General features: G+C 38.8%; 1 protein-coding gene across 2 annotated transcripts in view; it reads left to right on the top strand.

The window, feature by feature from the left end:
• Positions 1-17,438, top strand: part of SAMD5 (sterile alpha motif domain containing 5) — a 443,554-nt gene that overhangs the window by 39,070 nt on the left and 387,046 nt on the right. The gene's annotated exons all lie outside the window — the stretch shown is intronic.

Genomic DNA, 17,438 nt, shown 5'->3' with positions numbered 1-17,438 from the left:
CTGCCAAATAAGAAAATATGTGTGTATTATTCAGGATAGTGTAGGGCATGCTTTAATAAGAAAATATCTGCTCCTCTCCCAAACCCCCAAATTTGAAACCTTAACATAATAAATACTTCTGGCTCCTGCGAAGACCTTAGGGTCTACGGAGTCTTTCTTCCATTCAGTGACTCAGGGGCCCAAGCTCCCTCCATCTAGTCTCCTATCATCTTAAAACATGACCTCTTCAGGGAAAAGAGAAGATTGGCTTAGGATAATTTTTAAGAGTGAAGCCTGGAAGTGAGTTCTGTTATTTCTGCTTACATCCCATTGACCAGAGCTCCCTCAGGTGGCCCCCACCTATATGTAAGAAAGCCTAGAAACTAGAGCCTTTTTTTTCTGTGCTAAGAAAAAGGAAAAAAAAAATGGCATTAGATGAACAACACAGTGTTTTGTCTGCTGCAGTATGTAAATGCTTCTGAACTCTCTGCATATAATCAATCAGAAAAATGTCATAAATGCTTGGCATCTTTTAAAAAATTTCATGATCTTTCCATTCCTTTCTGCCCTTTGTGCTAAGAATTGAAAAGAAAATTAGTTGGTTGTGTCTAGATTCCTGTCACTAGTGGTTTGGTACACTGGAGTTCACCCTAGTTATTCTCCCTCTTTCTTTCTTAAGAGTAGTGGATGGCCTTACCTGAGAATAATGCCATACAGCTGGGTAGGGTTGGTGTTTCCCATTAGTCTGTCCCACTTTGGGTCCTGCCTTTCCATCACTGACCTCCTCCCTCTGTCCCCTGCTGAATTCTCTTTCTTTTGTGAGAATTAATGGTGCACATTCTGAAGGTGGGAAAGAGTCATTATTTAGCTGTTTAACAGAACACCTCGGTTGATAAATCTAGTTACATGTTGCATTAGTTTTCTATTGCTGCATAGCAAATGGCCACCAACTTAGCTGCTAAAAATAACATCCATTTATTATCTCATAATTCTGGGTCAGAATTCTGGGCAAGTCCCAAGCTTGACTGGATTCTCTGCTCAGAGTCTCAGAAAGCCAAAATTAAGGTATCAGCCAGCCGGGGCTCGTATTTGGAGGTTCTGGTGAGGGGAGAATCCACTTCCAAGCTCATTTAGTTTGTTGGGAGAATTCGTTTCAGCTGCAGTTAGGAGGTTCCCATTGAGGCTGCCCTCATTCCTTTTCACATGGCACCCTCCATCTTCAAACCAGCAATGATGGGTTGAGTTCTTCTCAAGCTTTGAATTTTTCTGAGCTCTTCTCAAGCTTTGAATTTCTCTGACTTCTTATTTTCCAGACAGAGAAACACTAAGCCTTTAAAGGGCTCAAGGTATTAGATTAGGCCAACCCGAGAGAATAATCTTCCTTTTGTCACGTACTATAACCTCATTATGGGAGTGACATTTATCATATAATCACAGGTTCCACCCACACTCGAAAGGGGGGGATTACACAGGAACAGGAATCATTGGGGTCATTCTTAGAAATCTGTGGACTGCATATATTTCTGTCCAAGATAACTTAGGGAGGAAGTTTTTAATGGAACCTGTAGTTTTGCCCAAATGCAGAATGGAAAAGTAAGAACTCTTTTTTCAACAAGAATTAGATCCTGGTAGGGGAAGAGGAGGTGGCTGAAGCTGGTAGGGAAAGAAGGTGAATTTTCTTTTAAAGGCTTCTTGATATACAGAAAATACTTAAAAAGCAACTTAATTTAGATAATGGGCATATAAAATAGTTTACTTGCTTGATTTTCAAATTAAGAACAGCATTCATAAAATCTCATTTAATAAGTTTAGCTAGAAAAAAATGTAATAATGGCCAATTAAGAGAGAGAGAGATTTAGTGGGGAGTGGGAAGTAGAGAGAGAGCACAGAGGGTGAAATCCATTCAGAGGTCTTAATAGATGAACAGTAACCCTTAGAGGATAATGTTGCCAACTATTATTAAAAATCAGGTTGTGATTTTACATAAGTGGTCTAATCATTTCTTTGTACATGTTGCCTCCTCAGAGAGACCATCATTCCAGTACCCCACCACTCATTATCGTATCACTCTCTTACCGTCTTGCTAGAAGGTGGCAGAATTTGAAATTATCTGTGTTACATGTCTAATTGTCTAGTTTCTGCTTCCCAATTCGAATATAGACTTATGACCATAGTGTTCCCTGTTAACTTTACCCCAGAATGGGAAATACAGAGAACCAAGTCCTAGTCCCAGCCTGTCATTAACTTGCTTTGAAGTCAATTCATTTGTGATTATGAGAACTGAGGTCATCTCAACATCTATAAAATGAAGAAATGTACAGTATAGGGATTACAAAGGCTTTCAAATGCTTCTCCCAAAGATATCCTCTATGCCTTTTGTTTCCCCTTTGGAAAATGATCTACTTAAAATGATCTACTTTCTTGATTAGGACTTAATATTTCTAAAAATATTGGGTGGCTATGTACTGAAAGAGAAGATGGTGCTGTGAAGGAATTTGCACAGGGTTTCCCAAAGTGAATTGTTTTTCTTACCCGTGGCTTTCTCCCCATGAAAATGAAGGCACAGTATGACATATTATGTTTCTCTTCTTGAAATCACCTTTCTTGCATTTCCCCTCCCTGCAGGGGCATTATGTGTCTTACCCCTTTGAACTCTGACATGCTTTGGTTAATGAAAGGTGAGCAGAAGTGATGTGGCTCTCTTCCAGACAGAAGCTTTACAAAACTGCATGGTTCACAAATTAAATCTTTTCCATTAGTCACGGTGACTGGCAATGATCCTGATAGAGAATGTGTTGTCAACTTTGGTCCTGGAGTGAAGAAAATGGCACAGAACCATAGCTGACCCACACTGGATTTGTAGCATGAGTGAAAAATAAACCTCTGTTGTTGTAAGCCATTGAAATTGTGAGGTCACTTGTTACTGCAGCAGAACTGGCCCATCCTAACTGATAAGCTTAGCTTGATACTTGCGTGCACCAATTCAAATCATCTTGGCCTGAATTCGTATTGCAGCCCCTGCTGAGCAAACAGTTTGCACAAGTTTCAACCAGCATCATATAGGTGCACCCTAGAAGCTCACTGGTTTAGGCCCGTGCTTCTTGCTTTCTGTCCAGAGGCTCCTCTAACTCTGTCATGTGCTCCTGTGGGAGCTGACTAGGCACTCATACATGTACAAGCAGGAAGTGCAAGGATGTTAACACCCGTAAGACGAACCTTGACAAGTAGATAATGGAAGGTGATGAATAGATGTTTCTCTCTTGATTCTTTTTCATGCACAGCTCTGAGACGCATTTCCTAAGGCTCCTGGAAAGGTTTCACATGGTAGAGCAGCACATCACCAAGTGGCCAACCCCTTCAGCATCACATGGGTGTTGTGCTTTCTTTCCCTTGTTTCACTCTCTCCTTCCTTTTACTCTCTGGGATCACATTCCCAAACAAACTATCTACCTATAAACCTTTGTCTCATGCTTTGTTTACTGGGGGAACATGACTCATCACCAGTTAGACTCTCTTTGAATTGGACCAACTTGAATATTATCCACAATATTCAAAAATAGCAAATTAGTTACTTCTATAGCATGGAGGATTATACTGTACATTTATAGTAACTTCCAAAACACAAACAGTTTGCGACTTAGATTGGAAGTTATTATTATATTTGCTGATCTAAAAATAAGTTCCTCTCTCCACCATTGATCTTCCATAAACTGGCTATTATTAAAAAGTCAAAAATAGGCCATATGTGATGGCTCATACCTGTAATCCCCACACTGGGAGAGGCTAAGGCAGGAGGATCACTTGAGCCCAGGAGTTTGAGACTAGCCTGGGCAACATAGCAAGACTCTTGTCTCAAAAAATTAAAACATTAGATGGGCATGGTGGCCCACTTGTAGTTTGAGCTACTTTGGAAGCCGAGGAAAAAGGATTGATTGAGTGCAGGGGTTTGAGGTTTCAGTGAGCTGTGATCACTGCACTCTAGCCTGGGCAACAGAATGAGACTCTGTCTTAAAAAAAAAAAAAGTCAAAAAAAAAAATAGCATGTTGAAGGGAAAGAAATATACTCTGTTGGTGGGAATGTAAATTAGTATAATCTCTATGGAAAACAGTATGGAGAGTTCTTAAATAATTAAAAATAGAACTACCAATTGATCCAGCAATTCCACTACTGGATATTTACCCAAAGGAAAAGAAATTATTATTTTAAAAGATACTTGAACTTGTGTGTTTATCACAGCACTATTCGCAACAGCGAAGATATGGAATCAACCTAAGTATCCACCAATGGATGACTAGATTTTTAAAATGTGGCATATATACACAATGGAATACTATTTAGCCATATAAAAGAATAAAATCATTTCTTTTGCAGCAATGTAGATGGAATTGGAGGCCATTATGTTAAACTATTTAGAAATAGAAAGGGAAAAGCAGCATGTTCTCACTTTTAAGGTGGGGGCTGAGCAATGTGTACAAATTGACACAGAATGTGGAGTAACAGACATTGCAGTCTCAGAAGGGTACGAGGTGGGCAGGGGTGAGGGATGAGAAATCTCTTAATGGGAACAATGTACATTATTGGAGTCACCAAAAAAAAAAGCCAAGACTTGACTGCTCCTTGATATGTCCATGTAACAAAACTGCACTTGTACGTCTTAGATTTATATATATGTATATAAAACCACTCCCATTATTAGTTCTCAGTCCATCCTGGTGCCATAATAACATAGATTTTGGTTGGGAGGAATCCATGTTTTTTGAAATTCAGTGATTTGTTGAGTAGTGTGTTGTTTGATGCATGTTTCAATGTGAAACCACAGAAGTGGGTTTGGGAGAGCTGTCATTCTGTAACACCTTGCTGCCATCTGCGCCAAGTTCTCAGACCACTGACAGTGCCCTGGGGCACACTTCAGTTGTTAGGTGCCAAGGGAAGTATTTTTTTGTTTAGGAGTTGAATTGGCCAAATTCTCATAGCAAGGAGGCTCTGTTCCCTTTTGGCCTCTTCATCAGTCTATTCCCTAGAAATCATAAAATCACAGCATGACAGAACCGAATCTTAAAATCATCTAGCTAACTTTCTTATTTCATAGGTCAAAAAACAAGAGGTTAAGGAAAATGATCTACTTTGTGGGGTGAAGGAGAGAAATTAAGGGGGAATGTAATTTTGGCTGTTAAGAAGATACTATTCTCTTTTAACATAATTAAGTTCTTGATTGTGATGCTCTTAAATGAACCATGAAATTCTAAGCACTTACCATGCAAGTGTGATTTTTAACTAAGGCTTTTTTTTTTTCTATCCCCAATCTGAATGTTAAGGTGGCAGATGCATAACTAATCTTAGCTGAATCTATATTAAGAAATCAGCAAGGTGTCTTTATTAAACTTGCATGATGTGTGAATATAATGTAGTGTTAAATAGCATGATTTTGCACATTATGTACTAAAATAAAAACAATTCCTTTAAAGTCATAGTAAAATGTGGTAATGTGAAAGGTTATTTTTTTATCTGATTGCAAAGGAAATGAAAAGCATAGAAGAAAAGAATTGAGGAACTTATTTTCAAATACAATTTCAGCAGGTGTATATATACATATGTATGTATTTTATAGTGTATATGTCTTTTAACATTTTAATTCGTATATATATTTAATACTTTTAAATCTGAAAAACAGAAGTCAGTATTTGGGTTTGTGTTCTGTGTCACACCGAGGAAGCTCCTATCCGCAGAAGAAAGATTCTAAAATCCTTGTTATCCTAGTTTACGTTTTCTGAAAAATACCCAACCCATTGAGCTTCTGTGTTCTTGCACTGGGATGTTTCCATGGGTCCCTATTAGTTCTAGGAAATTTGGGTCCTTTCTATTTTATCTCTGGAATTGAGGTTCCTGTAGAAATTACAAGGGATCATCTGTGTTCTTTGCTGTTTAATGTCTTTGCTGCAGTGAGTCAGATTCCTGAAGGAGTAAACAATGAAATGTTTTAAGGCTAACTGCGGGAGATTATGTGAGAGGAGATCCAGCTGTTCCGAGAGAAGACAGAAAAAATGTTGGCCTTTTCCTTCTTGACATAACACTGTAAAGACCCCTGGCCTGTTGTACATCAACCAATGCAAGCATGTGGAGACCACTCCATGTTATATTTGAAGTTGGGATTCTGGGGTTTAACTTTTACTCAGTTAATGAATTTTTATTTTAATGGAATTGAATTTCTTTAAGAATCCAATTCCAATTCAGAACATACCATTCTCCTGGGAAAGTGGTTCCCAAGCCATAGAACACAGACCCTTGAGGAATTAATAGAAGACTCCTGGAACCTATTTGGGGACCAACCATTGTCAGTACACATCTGCATATGTAATGTTTTATATAAATATGTTTGAAGGTGTTCTTAAATTTTTGGTCACTTTCAAAGCAGTACGTTTTCTCAATCAAAAAGTAGCAGGAAAATAAGAAAAGCTTAGCAGTAGGGTGACTGTGTGTGTTTGTGCACATGCACGCATATGCCTGTGTGACGCGGGGGTGCGGAGGGGCGGTCTGTGTTTTTAAAAACAATTAAAGAGGTATTTATGCTTCAACAAGTTGAGAGCTACTATGGTAGTTATGTTCTATAGGGCATGCTTCACAAAGCTAAATGAAAAATTTTGAAGTTAATGTCTAAACAGTGCTTAAAGCATACACATTATTCGTGATTTATTCTAATAACATTTGTGGATGACTAACTTAATAATACTGCTGAACATCCATTATGTTTTTGTTCTAAAGATGTACGTAAGTATCTATGCCTCCTTAGGGGTGGGTTTACATCACTCGGTGATTGAACTAAAATATATAATTCCATGTCTTTGTATAGGACAGGCACTGGAAAATCATCCATACAGTTACATAGGCTTCCACTGTGCCAGATACTGTTCTAAACAGTCCTGTAGACATTAGCTCATTTAGTCCTCATAATAACCATCTGGGATGTAGATACTACTGTGGTTCCCATTCTGTAGATATGAACTGAAGCAGAGAATGGTTAGGTTGGATAATATGCCCAAGGCTGTCCATCCAGGAAATGGCAGAGCTGGACTTTGAATCCAAAATCTGAGCAGATCCCTTGCCCTGTTCTGCTTCCCCCAGGGGACTTCCTTTTTGTCCTGACAGGAAGGGATGGGATGCCTGCTGGGGTGTATCTAGAGGCTGTCTGGTTTGGTTTAAGGTAGTATGCTTCATGTGTTCTCCACTCCCTACCCCAACTCCCAAATTGTTTTCTCTGTTTCTGTATATATCTGTCTCATATACAAACCCACATACCCTGTAACCACTGTGAACCCACTCTGAACACAGTGTCATCTGGACACAATGGAATAAGCTTACCTTGGACAATAGCTGAGAGGTCCTTTGATCTGGACTTTGCTCCTAAGCCTTCCCCTAGGGATTGGTACTGTATAACAGCCAGCCTGTATGGGTAATGTCTACAATGCATGATAGAACTCAGTCCTATTTACGTGTTTTCCTGCTTTAGGTAGCCCATTTACGTTTCTTCCAAGTTCTTTTGGACAAGGTCAACGTCTTAAGTGTTATTAAGATGACTTTACAAGCACTGCTCTTTTATAGCAGTTAGCCATAGTCTAACTTGAAACCCACATCACAGCATGTTGTTTCTTTGAGAAGTCTGAAAGCGTCCTTGCCCAGCCTGCCAAAATTGGAGACGTGGTAGTAAGACAGAAAACAGTACGGGTACCCTGGACTTCCTTCATTCTGGCTGCCACTAAATATATTTATTAGTCCATTCTTACACTGCTTTAAAGAACTGCTCAAGACTGGGTGAATCAAAAGGGAAAAAGGTTTAATTAATTGACAGATCTATAGGGTTGGGGAGGCCTCAGGTAACTTACAATTATGGCAGAAGGCAAAGCAAACATGTCCTTTTTCACATGATGGCAGGAAGAAGTACTGAGCAAAAGAGGGAAAAGTCCCTTATAAAACCATCAGATCTCTTGAGAACTCACTATCATGAGAACAGCAGCATGGGGTTAACCACCTCCATGATTCAATTACCTTCCACCAGGTCCCTCCCCTGACATGAGAATTATGGGAGCTAAAATTTACGATAAGTTTTGGGTAGGGACACAGCCAAACCATATCAACATGCAAATGTGCCTGGGAAAGAATTGCTAAAGACGATTGGCTGTTGTCTTGCTTCCTTTCCCATTCTAATTCGTCAGCTGATGTCATGTCCAGTGGAGACCAGGCCTCAGTGTTTGGGGAACTGAGCTTTGTGGCCAGGAGGCCACAGGCTATTTTGATGTGGCAGGCTGGCTGCACTCAGAATTGCTGGGTCACTTCAAAATTGCTGGGTCACTTCTTGTTATTGGCATGGCTGGCAAGCACAGTGCATCAGAGAAGCATGTTTTTTCCAGGCACAGCAGACATCTTTGCAACCGCCTCAACAGACAGGTGAGAAAAATCATCTCACCTAAGGGCAGGAAGATTCCAGACTTCCCAGTTCTCGGGCTGAGCCAGATGAGAGCCAGAAGGGTGAATGTGGAGCGATTGCTAGGACAGAGCTATCATTTGAACAGGCAGAATTCTATTTCAGATTGATGACTTAATTTGATGCTTGATGCTGATTTTGTGATACCCTACCTTGACTTCCCATATCCGTAAGTGGTATAGAGCAATGGTTCTCAAAGTGTCATTCCCAGGGCCCTTTCAGGGGATCTGCAAGCTAATAATTATTTCAACACTAGAATGTGATGTTATTTGCCTTTTTCACAGGGAGGACATTTGCACTGGCAGCACAAAAGGAACAGTGGATAAAAATGTTAGCATCAACCTGTCTTAGTACTTACTGTATTCTTCACCCATATGTACACCCAGATACATGTGCCAAAAGAACCCATTTTTCCTTAAAATAGCCTTGATGAAGCAGTAGAAATTCATGTTTATTAAATCTCAACCTTTGTCTACATGATTTTTGAATATTCTATGTGACAAATGAGAACTGCTCATAGAGCACTTCTGTTGAAATTGACTTGGGTGTAGCTCTTGTCTCCATGCCAACCACTTGTGCTCTTGTGTGAGTTGTTGGCTGAACTGGCTGCTCTTTCCATGTAACACCATTTTCACTTGAAAGAACAACTGAGAGACAAGCCATCTTATTTAGACTTGGGTTTGGCAGATTTCTTAAAAATAACTAAAGTGAACTGATATTTCAAGAAAGATAATTGACAGTGTTTGTTGTTAATGATAAAATTTGAATGTTCAAGTAAAAACAACGAATTTTCAGAAAACTTATATTTGCCCCAATGAGCTTGATAGTTTCATACTGCCTAAAGATTGTTTCGATTAGACTACTTTGGGTGGTGATATTAACACGTGATTTTTAAAATCTATTGAGTAATGATATGTGTCAACATTTGGAAGATCTGCATAACTCAGAAAGTGAATATTTTCCAAATGACTAATACATGATATCATAAAATGATGTATGGGGAAAAATCAATTAAAAGTAGATTGACCCATGATTTTAATGTAATAAACAGTAAGAAAAGTTCACTGCTATGGTTTCAAATTTCGCATCACAAGTGACTTTTAAGAAAGCACCTGTTGTCAAGTTTTGCCATGGTATTAAAATAGATATCTACAATTATTTATCAGAAAAGTCTGTTCAGATACTCTCTACTTTCTCAGTGACACATCTGTGTTAGGCCAGATTTGCTTCACATACTTCAACTAAAAACATATTGCCACAGATTAAATATAAAGAGATATAAAGAGACATTTAGAGATATGTACAAATGTAAAGCAATGCCATATTTTTTAATTTTGGGGAGAATATATATTTATTTTTCATAAAAATATTTATGTTAATATGTAATGCATTTATTTGTGTTAGTTTTAAATGAATCAAATACATATTTTAAATATTTCACAGTTATAATTTAAAATACAGTACACATCAATAGTTTTAACCCATAAAACGAAATCTCTTTGGAATCCTCAAAAATTTTTAATAATTCAAATATCTCCTAGAACCAAACTAGAGAATGGCTGGGATACGACATTGCAATGTTTCTCAGGTAGAGGTTTCTGAGCTGTCAGCAAATTACAGAAAATTTTCCAGGTTGGGAATAGTGACTGTTTCATTATGTATCTTTTAGTAAATCAGTGACAAATACTTAAATATTTTTATCTTTAAAATGAAAACTTTGTAGAGCTCAAATATGCTTATATCACATATTAAACTCTCATTCTTCAGTAACTAAATTTAAAAAACAAAAATGTTGGCAATTATTTTCAATTTTAATTTATCAGAAATAAATTATATCTACAACGATTGTATGTTATTTATAGAGCAACGCTTGGAAGTGGCCACAAAAACCTTCTCTCTTGTCTTGCAGTTTAAAATCACAAATATTCCAGTAAATAATAAACCAGTGGCTATTTTAAGAAAAGAAAAACAATAGTTCTGAACGTTGATTCTTTTCTATTTTCGATCCGTTGCCAATAGTTAAATCTCAGTCTGCATATTAATGTACATGGAGTCCACTTATAAACATATAGTTTTTAATGTATTTTTAAAAATCGTATTTTTCATTCATAATTTAAACAGTTTGCATCACTTATTGAATAGGAAGAAGTCAAACTTTTTCATTATGATATTAAATATAAGTAAATAAGCATTATACATAATATTTTATATTCTGAATAAAAATAAAATACCTTTTGCTAAAATCACCTTTGAATCTATCACCAAAAACAATGAAGGGATTAAAATTTTTTCTAATAGCATTTAAAATTCTATCTTTCCTGAAAAGGAGTCTGTTTTCTAGGGCTTCTGTAACAAAATAACACCAACTGTATATTGAAACAACACAAGTTTGTTTTCTCACAGTTCACAGCCAGAAATCTGAAATCAAGGTGTTAGCAAGGCCGTGCTGCCTCCAGATCCTCTCAGGGAGACTCTCTCCTGGTCTTTTCCAGCTTCTGGTGGCTCCTGGCATTCCTTGGCTCATGGCCGCACCACTCCACTCTCTGCTTCCACTTTCACCTGGCCTCTTGTTGATGTGTCCCTGTGTCCTCACCTCTCCTTTTCTTATGAAAACACCAGGGATTGGATTCAGGGCCCACTCTAAATCTAGGATAATTTCATCTCAAAATCCTTAACTAAGAACACCTGCAAAGACTCTCTTTCCAAATAAGGTCACATTCTGAGCTTCCAGGTGGATGTGAATTTGGGGTTGTGGGGGGACACTTTTCAACCCTTACAGCTTCCCAATAAAAATGATTGCAGAGCACGGAATTAGTTTCGGTCGAGTGGGCTTTGCTATTGGACAGAACCACCCTGCCACTGATTAGCAGTTTGTCTACACTTTAAAGTCTCAAATTCTTTATTTACAAAGTTGGGTCTAGGATCGCCATCACTTTGGCTTGTGGTAAGAAGTAAAGGTGATTACTGAAAAGTGTACGTTCTCATTGTAGTCCCTGGGAGGTAGGCACAGAGGGAGTTCACTCGGTAAATACTAGCAGCCATTTGCTGCTGCTGCTAGAGCAGGCAGGTCATGATAATCATAGTATGTTCTATAAGCATACTGTTATGGCAGTTATATTGGTGATAATTGAAGTATGAGTTAGCAGATTAATGTTAACGGTGATTTCAAAGACCGTTAGTATATAATAATAGATGACTTTCCTGTGGAGTAAGTTGATGAGAGAGAGAGAAAGACAGAAGGAGAGAGAGAATGAGAACCTTAAGTGAGCAGCCCAGGAGCCTGGTGAGAGCCAAGCCACAGAAGTGTTGCATCCGAAGACCCACCCTGTTTCAAAGAACTGCAGTAGAGGACAGACACTGGCATTCAGCACACTCCAGCACTGATGGCTATTTTTGTTCTGGGCTTGCGTTGTATAATTACAGGCCTGTGTCTTGAGATTTGGATGATATTCGGAGAACTTGAATCACAAGACAGAGGAAAAATCTAAAGGCCCCTATCACTGTGATTCCAGACAACCCAATTTCCTGCAGCTGTCCAGTTGATTTCCTGTCACAGTTCTCGTGGTGGCTACTTTAGCATCTCCCCTACTCCTCCTTGAAACTCTGCCCTTGCCCCTCTCATGGCCCGTTCTGCAGGTAGCCTCGGCCCATCGGAAGTGAGAAGTGGTCCACTGCACACTGCCTCCCTCCCTCTCCCATTCACCTCCAAATGTGTGGGCCCACTGACCCATCTGGTCTTCATTCCTTCTGCTTTTGATGAGGAATTACCCCTCTCCCCTTTAAGACTGACTCCCCACTTTATCTACTGGGACACAAGAGATAATTATGGTTCAGAATTAGCCCTTTGTTTTTTGCATTTAGTCTGTCTCCATGGAATCCTTCCACTCCATCTGTAAATACGCCTGAGCTCCCTCTTTGCTCTTCAGATCACTGTCCTTTCCAACTACCAAATACCTCCTTAATCATTCTGTTAAACTTCTTGAAAGAATGGTGACCTAGCCCCCGTTTCTTGTCGTGATCAGCTGTTAATTATTAAATAATGACTGAAAGTACAGTACAAAATTCCCAACAGTTAAATTCCCAGTCATTTCTTCCTGATCGAGATAAGGCATGGCCCTGACTCCGACGCTGGCCTCAGAAGCGGCGGTCCCTGGGAGCACTGGCTGCCGCTTGCAGACCACAGCCCTGGGGCTTGGTCTCTTGTGTGGGAAGTTAGTATTCTCAGAAGCGTCAGTGATGAGTACAGCAAAGTACTTTTAAGAAAGTAGGGAATTTGCATAGCTCTGCAGTAGGAAATACTATAAAATCAGTTAGTGTCCCAGGATAGCATAAACAAAGAGGCTTTTGTTTTTCAAACTCTGAATTTGTTCATGATAGTTTTTTTTTCTGAAGGAACAGCAGTAGGAAAATGTCCAGCCAATCTCTCCTTTGTACTTTTCCTTTGCTGAAAGCTGCAGAAAACTCCTGAACAGTTTATAACTCGTGTGGCTCTGAAAGAGGCAGCCAAAAGCCCTGGAGTTTATTATAATTTACTTAATTTTCTCCAGGAAGTAGAATAGTACATCTTCATTTACCAAGGACACACCTCGGATGAAGGCAGGATAATGAGAAGAGTTTATAATTAGGGTGGCATTGGGGTATTTGTTTCTAAAGTCAAAAAAAGAAAAGATGTGTAGAGTATAATGTGGATCATTCTGGAGTAGACCAAAAGTTTTTCTCTTCCACAAAATCTTAGAAAACGTACCCTAGGGAAGACTCTTTCAGTAGAAAAAGAGCCTATCAGGACACGTGTATATTACCAGCTATTTGTGTAATCTAATGTTGCATCCTTTAGCCCACTGGGGTTCAGGAGCCAGCCTGAGCCTTACCTCGTGTAGGAGCCAAAGAGGAAATGCTTAGAGGGAATATGATCATCGAGACACATATGGGCTCAGTGAACATATGTTGACCATGTTTTCTTTATTGCATAGGCAATAAAGACTATCTGACTTTCTAGACTAAATTTTTCTGATAGGAACTTAGGTTAGTGAGAAATGTTTGTGAAAATTATAGTAGGGACAATTCCATCGATCACCAGTAGTAATAGCTGACATTATGTATAATGTTCCCATAGGAGATATGAACTCATGTAAAATGTAGGGGTTTTGCTGCTGGAGAAATTGACAATCACAGTGAGGATGTATTTAAGTGTCCTGTCTTCACACAAATTCCCCCCTTTCTCGGTTCTATAGTGATAGCCAGTGTGACATGGCTGAACATTGGAAAACTGAAGTTGAGTATGTCATGAGGTCAAAAAATCTTGTCTTATCACCAGCCACCCAAAGACTCTGCTTTGTGCCCCTGTGTAATACAAAAGAATAGAAAGCAACACTCCTACCATCATCAGTTTTTTTGTTACACAGCTTTTCCCCCAAATTGTGTGTAAATTTTACATACTATTAATATACAGTCACTTGTTATATTTCTTTAGCAACCAAATATGGAAAATGTGTGTCAACTGGTTCTACAGCTGCAATTGAGCTACATCCTTTAGAATAATGTCACAATAGAGAAATGGCTTCTGAATGGTGTTTAGCCTGCATATCTCTCTGATTGCCTTTAATTAGGGGGAAAATCACGAGCTAAAAAGAGTAACAGACTTGAAGTCAGTTAAAAATCAGAATAATCAACTGAGAAAAAATGCAATCTCATAAACCTTAATTTTTAACCATAAGATAATAGTTTCTTTACTCATTGAGTAACTTCTACTGCCTCTCCTGCTTCTCTGATTAGAATTCTAACATTGATAGGAGGTTTGGCATAGGAGAACTGCCAAACCTAGAAAATGAGAGGCCCCTCAAACCAGATAAAAGCCTAGAACGAATGAAACTGAGAAAGTCACAACCCAAGAATTAGGTCTGGGTGGATTAAATGTAAGAAGTCTCTGATTGAGAGTGGTCTCAAAGTCAGGTAGGGAAGAATAGACCAACTGGGATATAAACCTTTTAGCAATGTTTTCCTAGAAATAGGGGGATAATAATTTGACACACTACAAGGAATATTCTGGCAATCACTTTAAAAAACAACAACAACAACAACAACAACAGAAAAACTCATCTTTAAAAATACAAAACGTTAGGGGTGTTAAGACCCCAAAATATAACTTGGTATTTATTCCTGCAGAGGTTGGCTTCCATGAATTTTGAGAAAGGATCAATGCCTTTGATTATTTATTTAATTTTTAAGACGAACTCTTGCTCTTGTCACCCAGGCTGGAGTGCAGTGGCACGATCTCAGCTCACAGCAACCTTTGCCTCCAGGGTTCAAGCAATTCTTCTGCCTCAGCCTCCCGAGTAGCTGGGATTACAGGCACCTGCCACCACCATGCCTGGCTAATTTTTGTAATTTTAGTAGAGACAGGGTTTCACCGTGTTGGCCAGAATGGTCTCAAACTCCTGACCTCAGGCAATCCGCCTCAGCCTCCCAAAGTGCTGATTACAGGCATGAGCCACTGTGCCTGGCCATGATTTTCAAGTCAACCTAGTTTGATAACCAAGGAAGACTGTGAACACGTGAACAGATGATTATTTTTCTTGGTGAAGAAAGAGCTTGTTTTTTTCTTTGTAGGAGTGTGTCTGATAATTTAGGGGGGGAATGAAATATGAAAATGTGTGATACGTTCAGGAGCAGCTCCGTGAAATGCACATTTGCCCATAAGAGTTATCTTCAGCAGTTATCTCCTTCAAGCTTGTCAGAATTTTAGAACTGTTCATTTGTGTTCCACTTACAGAGTGGGATCTACCAAGAGCAGCCACAGTGTACCACAATGTGATCAGCCAGAAAGGAATAAAGAGCATTCAAGACAGGGAAATCACTGACGTTTCCTATGGTCATGAAGCAACACGTGCTCCACTAATTATTGTTCCCTGTGACTGCTCTCACATCTTGAAACTCTCCATGACCCATGGCAGAAATCCTGTTTGTCTTCCCCCCACCCTCTCCCCCAAAGAATGAAAAATGGCAAATTGCAAGGCTGGACTTGTTTAATGAATATGATTTGTTTTTGTGGAATCCAAGACATGAGAGGTTTTGGAGGCTGGTAGTTTGATGTTAGATTTCTGAAATGAACTCATGGTCCACTCCGTTAGATGAATTTAATATTCAGGGTGTCTTTGCTTGCTAGATGATAATCTGTCCAAAGGCATTTTCTTTATTGTTATATGTTTCTAGAGCAAAGTGACCTTTGAAGGCAGGCAGGACCATGTTTCTGACTTCAGGCAGAAGTCTATTGAACATAGGACAGACATGGAATCTTGCGTTATAATGAGAATGTCCTCAAGATACATCTGACTCCCTTTGTGGTCTTTTCTTTTCCTGGAAGTAGCCTTGCTGCCCTCTGAGTGACCCCTAACCCTGTAACCTAAGGCTTTTCCTGGATTTTTTCTGACACAAGTGGCTAGTTTTCTTGTATTCTATAGTAAATGTAATGTTTGGTGTTAACACCTTTTCATGTATTCATTTTTTAGGGCATTAAAAACCAAACAGTGTTACCTTCTTTATATTCAGGTAACTTCCGTCTCTCCAGAATTTCCCCTTACTCCTCCTCTCTCTCCCCAAAAGCCCAACAACTTGGTTTGTTCAGATAGACTGAAGGTTACTTTTTTGCAGTTTATAACATGAGCTGATGATTAATAGAGGTATTGCTTTGGATAGAGGTTTATTTTGGTGACTATTTCAATATATTAATTAGTAGTAAGATATCATTACTTAGTATTACAGCAAACTAGCCTGATTATCTGGAGAAAGAAACTTCATGAACCTGGATAAATACTTTCCATCTATTTAGATGTGATTGCCTGATGGTGTCACCAAAACTAATTAGTAATGACATATTAGCTAACATATTGCCATCAGCAGGTGACTGTTTGAGCAGGGGTGAAAATGGCAGGTAGTAAAACAAATTGCCGTACCCTAGAGAAATGTGCAGAATTCTTCTTTTGAGTCTTGATGATGTCAGCAATAGGATTTTTATTTTGGGGGCATTCACAAAGCTTGGAAAGGTTGGGAAGATAGAGACTAGAGAAACGAAACAAAGGAGAACAGAATGGATTTATCTTTTTCCAAAAGTTTTCCAATTAAATAAGCAAACAGTTGAATCCGAGCAGCACAAAATTCTCAGGAAAGACTCAGGCATCCTTCTTCTTCCTTCCAACTTTCCTTTACTTCCTTTTCTTTGTCCATCTGGATCTGTCAAGGGATTGTGGGTGCATGGCAGAGCCACGGCAGATGGCCAGTGCCCTGCAATGTACTGCTGCCTTTCAATTTCAGAGGGATCATTGCAACAATGAAGGGGTTAAAACTGTCAACATCTATCAGAGCTTGCAGATACTTAGTATAATATAAACCCAAGAACCTGGATGGCAAAGACCACACAGCAAATGAATTCGACTAGGTTGCTGCTTTCTAAGAAATTCTTATTAACATCTTTCCTGCTCATGTCTAACTATGGGTTTTAAAAGTCTATGTGCAAAAGTTACTGTTTATGTATACAAATGATCGTGATGAAATATGATTGTGAATCATTTTTACTTTGGAAGACGCATTTCGAATTAGTACTTGCAACTACAGGTTGGATAGATATGTGCTCTTCCAGTATGAGACAGGTCACCTTTGGAATGTCTCATGATGTAATGTAATGTGAGTACTGTTGCTCTAGTACTAACGTTGCTAACGTGTAGTACTGAGTAATGTGACTCAGGAATACAAACTATTACAAGGTATACTTTTTAAAAAATATATAATCTTTTTTTCAGTTTCCTTCTCTTGGAAGGAACATAAAAAGAAAACAAAGTAGACCTTTTTAAACAAAATATAGGCTTAACAAGGATAAAATACATTCTTTGTTAATTAACTTGAAAGAGAAAATTGATAGATAACAAGCAAAAACCCTTAGGGCTGTTTTTTCAAAAGCCCATGTGGTAAGGGACACGTATGACTTAAAAA

The sequence above is a fragment of the Saimiri boliviensis genome, chromosome 4 (assembly GCF_048565385.1).
Source record: "Saimiri boliviensis isolate mSaiBol1 chromosome 4, mSaiBol1.pri, whole genome shotgun sequence".
NCBI classification, from domain to species: domain Eukaryota; kingdom Metazoa; phylum Chordata; class Mammalia; order Primates; family Cebidae; genus Saimiri; species Saimiri boliviensis.
This window is presented reverse-complemented; position numbering and strand designations above follow the sequence as displayed.